The sequence below is a fragment of the Papio anubis genome, chromosome 4 (assembly GCF_008728515.1).
Source record: "Papio anubis isolate 15944 chromosome 4, Panubis1.0, whole genome shotgun sequence".
NCBI classification, from domain to species: domain Eukaryota; kingdom Metazoa; phylum Chordata; class Mammalia; order Primates; family Cercopithecidae; genus Papio; species Papio anubis.
In genome coordinates this window covers 55350116-55357410 of record NC_044979.1, presented here as the reverse complement: position 1 = coordinate 55357410, position 7295 = coordinate 55350116, and the positions used below count along the sequence as shown (strand labels likewise).

Below are 7295 nucleotides of genomic sequence, written 5' to 3'. Positions count from 1 at the left end.
TCTTCTGCCTCAGCCTCCCAGTAGCTGGGATTACAGGCATGCGCCACCATGCCTGGCTAATTTTTGTATTTTAAGTAGAGACAGGGTTTTGCTATGTTGGCTGAGCTGGTCTTGAACTCCTGGCCTCAAATGGTACTCCCGCCTCAGCCTCCCAAAGTGCTGGGAGCACAGGTGTGAGCCACTGAGCCTGGCCTACACTTTCACTATTGAAAACATTTGTATTCTGGAGGACTATGAAGGAGGGGACAGGTCTTTTTCAAAATCTAGGGAACACTAAGGACTTTATCCTCAAAATAAATCTGATTAATTAATCAGAATCTCTGTTGGGTATTTTTTTTCTAAATAAACTCCCAGGCAATGCAAATGCAATGGAATTATACATTAGTTGCTGAGAACCACTGGTGCCATATAGCACTCTCATTTTATACATAGAAAAATTAAGGTCCAAAGAATTTAACTGACATGTGACTTGCCCAAGACCACATGCCTGGTTAGTGGCAGAGCTTGGCTTAAAACCATGATCTCCATTAATTTACAAATCCAATAAGCATCTTTCAAGGACATTCTAGGGTTGTTGGCCCACCACCTAGTTGCCACTCAAGAATACGGTAAGTCAAAGCTGGTTGATAGCTAAGGATATCTTAGGCTGATCCCGATCCAAGTTAAAAGGTAAGTGTAAGGTGTGATGGTTCTGGTATTCTCTCTTATAGTTTTCTTCCAAGTAGTGGTGTGTGATTCAGATCTCTGGAAATTTTGAGGAATCCTTTGATCTGGATAAAATCCATCACTACCTCTGACCCACTCTCCAATTTACTAGTTCGAGGAGGCTGTCTACTTACCCAGATCCAATGTGCAGCACAAAAGTCAGGACAGGGGACAAGATCCCCCACTGGGAGCTCCAGTGAAGTTCACTGAAACCTTGATTACTGGGGCTGAGAGCTAGAGAAGGTAGAGCTCACTCCTTGGCCCTATATATAGAAGAAGAAAAGTAAGTTAATTCAGCAGTTGCTGGTTTGTGTTTTTGAAAGAAGCTATGTCTAAAATATTTCTTAATGCTGTCCTTTCATTCCTAATATCAACCCACTCCCTTCCAAGGCACAGCTACTGCTATCAGAGTGGCTTACATGGGATAGGCTAATTATATATAATTATATCTTCTTCCTAAGGGTGAACTGCTAGGGTGTGAAAAACATATATTTCAATTTTTGAACTCGACCATTCCCATATGTAGCAATTCATGACTACAAGTTTGCATATGAGAGATTGTGTCCCGAATGGGGCATCATCAGTACTGGGAGCAAATCCTCCTAGAGCACTTGCCTTGAAAAGAGCAAGAAAAGTAGAAAAATGAGAGACTCATAATGTTCAAGATAAGAGTTGACCTTGATCAATTAAAAAATTAGGCCAATCTGTCTTTAGTCTTTTACAAATAATACAATTATTCCTTCCCATTCACAGAATACTTACTCCAGGGGCCATGTATTTATTCCATTTGAAAGTAAATTAAGTCATATCCACTCAGTTTGTGAATTTACCCACATCTTGCTTCACTTCCCTTTCCCTCCACCTACCTACCCTCTGACTAATTCGCTGACCCGTTCTAAAGCAAGCTCTCACAACCTGGGCACCAGGAATCCTCTGAAAGGTGTACAAGATTTTGAATGGGTGTGCTTTTTTATTTTTGGGGGGATAAAGTCCCTAGTGTTCTCCAGATTTTGAAAGAGACCTGTCCCCTCCTTCATAGTCCTCTAGAATACAATTGTTTTCAAAGGTGAAGGTGGGGAGAAGATAATGATGTTGACAGTTGTTGGTACCTACAATAAAACATTTTATGAAGTTGGTCCTGGAACTAGCCTTCAAAAGGATTAAGAGTTCATGAAATTAGATCTATCCTCCAAAAGAATAGACTTACATAAAACATACTTTGAGGCACAAAATTATTAAATTTATTCATGCTGTGTCTTCTTTTGTGCAAGATTTCACTAGTTTGAAACCAAAAGAAAGGAAAATCATCTCATTTTTCTTGATTTTAACTTTATTAATGTAATGGTAATGAGAACACCTGGGAATATGGATGTACTTCTTATTTATCATGATTTCCCTCGAAAACTGTTTCACTTGGGTTACTAAAATGCAGACTACCTGCAACGGTAGAAAAATTAAGATACCAGGGGGCAACACATGATATTTAGAATGAGATGAAAACTCAACTGATTTTGATTGTCAGTTAAATAGGCAGTGCACACCTGCATCTACACCTCACAAGATAATCCACTGATTGTTAGAAACTTCCTTAGTCTTCCATTCTTCTGTTCTTAGCAAAGCGCCTCTACTCGAAAGGCGCTCAAATACTTGTTGGATTGAGTCAATTCTTTTGGTTTCGCTCATAAATTAATGAGGAACGTGTAACTCTGTACAGTTTCAGAGTAGTTAAAGAGAGAGAAAAAAAGAAATGCTACGTAAGAGAATTGGGGCTTCAGGTGTTACCTAATAGACTAGAAAGCTTTCCAACAGTGCACTTAAGATATGAGCTATAGCAACCTTACCTAGGAATTCCTCGCCCTAACTTTCTTTCTAATGCAAATTAGTTTGAATTTCTCTCTCCTCCCTCCTGTCCTCTGTCTGAAAGTCTTCTGATACAAAGCAATACTACAGTAATTAGAAGGAATGCCTGACAAAAACACATTTTAAATTTCATTTTCAAAAAGGTTGATACTTCCTATTGCATACTCCGAATTCCCCTGCATTTCTATGCTGTAGATTCCTACACTTTAGACAATACATTTGTATCTAGTGCACACTGTTCACTTTTCAGATAGGAAAAAGCTAAATCTCAGTCAGTCCCCGCAAAAGGTTGCCATTTTTTTTTGTTGTTTTAAGAGTCTCCATGAATGTGATTTAAATTCTAGAATCTACAGTACTCATCGAAGCTAGGAAAAGAATTCTGCCCACCTACAGCGTATCCGAGGCTTTTTTCACAGCTAGCAGATCGGATCCTTGCAGCTGTTTCTTCTGTAGGTCTCGGAGCTCATTGAGAACGTCCAGCACGCCTTCCCGGCTGAGCCCGGCGCAGGTGCGCTCTACATGAGGCAGTTAACCAAGTCAATTGGTTCCTGATCAACTAAATCTCTCGTAAAAATAAACACTGCCGCGAGCTTCGAGAGTCCAGAGTGTCAGAGCCTCTATGATGGCAGAGCAGCTGCCGCGATGCCTGATTAGTAGGGAGAAGGATTTCCCGGCAGGGGGCCAATACCAAATTTTAGGGCTGTTAGGCTCTGACCAGTCCCTTCGTCAGCGGAGAAGTAGGAGACCCGGGGTTCGAGCCTTGCCCGGCACTTAGCGGAGGGCCCAGTCTCGGGACCACAGCCTCGCTCCCTGGGAGCTCGGGGCAGCCAAAGCCGGGCAAGCCCGGCCCGGCACAGGAGGAGGCACGGCCAGTCTCCGGAGAGAGGGCCAGAGGCAGAACTGAGGGCCTAGTTTTGGGTAATTCGGTTTGGATACAAATCAGGCCAGACCCAAGGAGTCTGGTGCCGGCCACCGTAGGGCAAGAGGAGGGTGTTTCGGAGCAGAGCCAGGGCGCGCGGGAAAAAGATGAAAACCAAACTGGAAACGGCAAAGGGCTGGATTAGCGCCGAAGGGATTCGAGGAGGCAAACGTGAAGTAAAAATGCTGTGTGCAGCTGCAGAGGGCGAGGGGACGGGGATTGCAAAGGAAAGCGCTTCGTGAGACTTTCTCCTTCCCGGCGTAGAGATAGAGACCAGCAGAGTGCGGGCAGGTCAGCCCTGTCGTCTGTTCGTTTAGGGAAAGGGCGCGGCATGGAGCCCGGGAGAGAGGGGCAGAGGCAGAGGCGGTGACAGCGAGGGCCCCTGCTCGGGTGGGCCCGCGGGCCTCAGCTCAGCCCCCTCCCGAGGGACCGCGACCCCCGGCCCCGCGCGCACTCACCAGCCCGGGCTGCCCTGGGCGGAGCCGCCCCGCCGCGCTCCCCAGCCGCTGCCTCTTCGACGGGCGCGCTGCCTCCAGGTGCGGCTCTAGGAGGAGGCGCCGCGGGCAGTGGTGGCTGCGCCCGGTGCCTCCGGGTAACACAAGCCCGCCCCGCCCCACCAAAGCCAGGCCCCGCAGCCACCCTCCGCTGTGGGACGCCGGGGCGCGGGCATCCCTGCCCCCTAGGGGCCTCTTCCCAAGCACCTAGAACTTTCCAAAGTGTGCTTGGAATTTAACACCTTGTTCTTGACGAGCAAAAGTACCCTGATGAGACCGGCTTTCTTCCTCTACGGCCCAGGAGTTTCTCCAGGTGGCATCTTGTCGCCTTGAGGTGGAACGTCAGTAGAGGCTCGAGGCTGAAGCAAGCACAATACTCAAGGTATAGCGTTCAAGTGGAAAACATTGCGTTTTATGATTTTAAAATGGAAAAGAACCAAAAGAAAACCCTGACTTATCTTTTCAATTACAGTCATTATAGAGACTCGGATTCGTACAGGAACATTCGAAAACTTAGGAAATCCTTAGGACAATGTAAGTGTGGGATTTTTTGTTTTTGTTTTTTTCAAAAAGTTTTGATGAACTGCCTTTGGTTAACACTTTGTTTGCAAATATTGACTATTTATTGCACAACAAGGCAATGCATGATAGGTTATTTTCCGGGCATTTAAATTAGAATTTACAAAACAACGCTTGCGTTTTATTAAGTAGAATAACGTAACATGTTACCCCAAAGTGGGAGAATCGCTTGAGCCCAGGAGTTTGAGACCAGCCTGGCAACAAAGCGAGACTCCGTCTCTTAAAAAACAAATTAGGAAATAGCTTGTTTTGCTTCTAAAAACTGGGATACAAGAGAGCGCCGAAGCCAGAGTGCCGGGATCCAGGAGGGTGAAGTGTAGAAAATGATTTCAAATACACACTTCCCTCTGGCCTTGTCTTAGTAAGGATTATAGTTGGTTCATTAAGAGCATCTGTTTTTTGCTTTGTGCATTTCTGCGCGTGCACACTGTAGTGACTCATGTGGTGGACAAGGTCTTTGGTCTTAAAGCTGAAATGCACGCCTGCAGACACCAGAGGCTTCTGCCAAGGAGACCCCACCTCCAGAACCCAGGCCAGGCCTTCGGCTTGGAGCGCTGGTGCGGTCCTTCAACCGGGAGGAAGGGCTGGAGATTCCCTCCCTACTCCACACGAGGGCGATCTCTTCAAGGGCATCAGACCACTCTCCATGTCCCTAGCTGAGGAAACCAAATTTGCTTTTCTCCACGCTTTTGAATATCTCTAAACAAATCTTAACAGGATAAGTTACTAAAGAGGAGTTGGGCTCCTGGGACGTGCATTTCTGGTGTCCTTCATTTGCCACTTGGCCTTTGCCATCCTATGAAATTATTTTGCCACATACATGTCTGTACCCTAGTGCTTCTTACACTAATGTGCATAGGAATCACCTGCGGATCCCGTTAAAAATGCCGATTCTGATTCAGTAGGTCTGCAGTAGGGGCTGAGATACGCATTTCTAACAGGCCCCTGGGTGATCCTGGTAGGCTGCTGGAGGACCGAACTTTGAGTAGCAACACTGGAGACAGTTGGATGATAAACTGCCTTTGCTGGTAGTGTAGCAGGACCAGCCGCAGACAAAACTCCTCAGACGCCGGAATAAAGAAGGAAGAGGTTTTTTATTCGGCGGGGAGCGTAGGCAGACTCGCGTCTTAAGAGCCGAGCTCCCTGAGAAAGAAATACTTGGCCTTTTTAAAGGTTTACAACTTTAAGGGGTCCACCTGAAAGGGTCATGATAAATCGAGCAAGCGTGGGAAACGTGACTGGGGGCTACATGCATCAGCTAACAGAACAGAAAGTTTTACAATGCTTTTTTCATACAGTGTCTGGAATTTACAGATAACACAAGTAGTTTAGGCCAGGGGTTGATGTTATTATTATTACGTTGTTTAACTCCTAGGGTCGGGTGGTGGTGCCAAGGTTGTCTGGTTATTTATCTTTTGTTTCTTTCTCGCTTTCCTCCTGTGTTGTGAACTAGGCAAGGTGGGGGGAGGAGGGCAGCAGGAGTAGTAGTGGTCTCCTTCCTTAGTAGCACCAGGTACCTAATACACTAACACAATAATAGCAATGTTGTTAATACCTGTTCAGTGTTTACATATAGTAGGCACTGTTCTGAGCACTTTACATGGATTTACTTGTATAGATACTGCTATTATTTCTAATTTAGAGATGACTTTACTTTTTTTTGAAGGAAAATTTGTATTTAAATTATTTTTATGTACAGAAAACTCAACAGTGTACATTTAACCCAGCTTAGTGGCAAGTTCTTTAGCCTTTGCCTTTTCGAGCTTGGCGATACGAGCCACAGACTTGGGACCCAGGACATTGCCGCCCCAGTGACGGCGGATCTCATCGTATCTGTCGTTGTAATTGGTCCTGATAGCTTCCACCAGCTTAGCCAAAGCGCCTTTGTCTTCCGAGTTCACCTGTGTGAAGGTGACAGTGGTGCAGGTCTTCCTGTGGACTAGACGGCCCAGTCTGGCCTTCCCCTTGATAATGCAGTAAGGAACCCCCATTTTACGACACAGGGCAGGCAAGAAGACAACCAGCTCGATGGGATCCACGTCATGTGCAATCACCACCAGCTGAGCCTTCTTGTTCTCCACCAAGGTGGTGACGGTGTTAACTCCTGCTCGAAGGACAGGTGGTCTCTTAGTGGTGACATCCCCTTTGCCAGCAGCTTTCTTCTCGGCCAGGGCCAACAGCCTCTGCTTCTTCTCTTGCTTTGTCTCTGGTCTGTACTTGTGGGCCAGCTTAAGCAGCTGAGTAGCTGTTTGGCGGTCCAGGGCCTGGGTAAACTGGTTAATAGCAGGAGGCACTTTCAGCCGCTTATAGAGGATGGCTCTCTGCCGCTGCAACCTGATATAGCGAGGCCGTTTCACAAAGCGGGTGAGGTCTCTTTTGGGCTGGATGTCCTGTCCAATGCCAGAATTCTTAGGTCTTTTCTCAAACAGGGAATTCACCACTTTCTTGGCCTCCTGCTTTTTCACGACAGCAGGGGCCGGAGCCACCTTCTTTCCCTTGGCCTTCTTTCCTTTCCGCATCTTGGGCGGCGGGAGGAGAGAGCGAGATGACTTTACTTTTAATATGAGTCTTCCCCACCCTCTACCCGCTTCCCATCCTTGCTGGCTTAATTTCATTTCTTTGGTGTTAGAATATTAGGGAGAGCATCAGGAAGAATAGCTAGTGGATGCTGGGCTTAATACCTAGGTGATGGGTTGACCTGTGCAGCAAACCACCATGACACACGTTTACCTGTGTAA

General features: G+C 46.4%; 1 pseudogene across 1 annotated transcript; it reads right to left on the bottom strand.

Annotated features, from left to right (window-relative positions):
* Positions 1-6211: 6211 nt before the first annotated feature.
* Positions 6212-7092, bottom strand: LOC101005573 (annotated as a pseudogene). Its single transcript, XR_645253.3, has one exon. The product of XR_645253.3 is annotated as a 60S ribosomal protein L7a pseudogene (transcript).
* Positions 7093-7295: the final 203 nt, after the last annotated feature.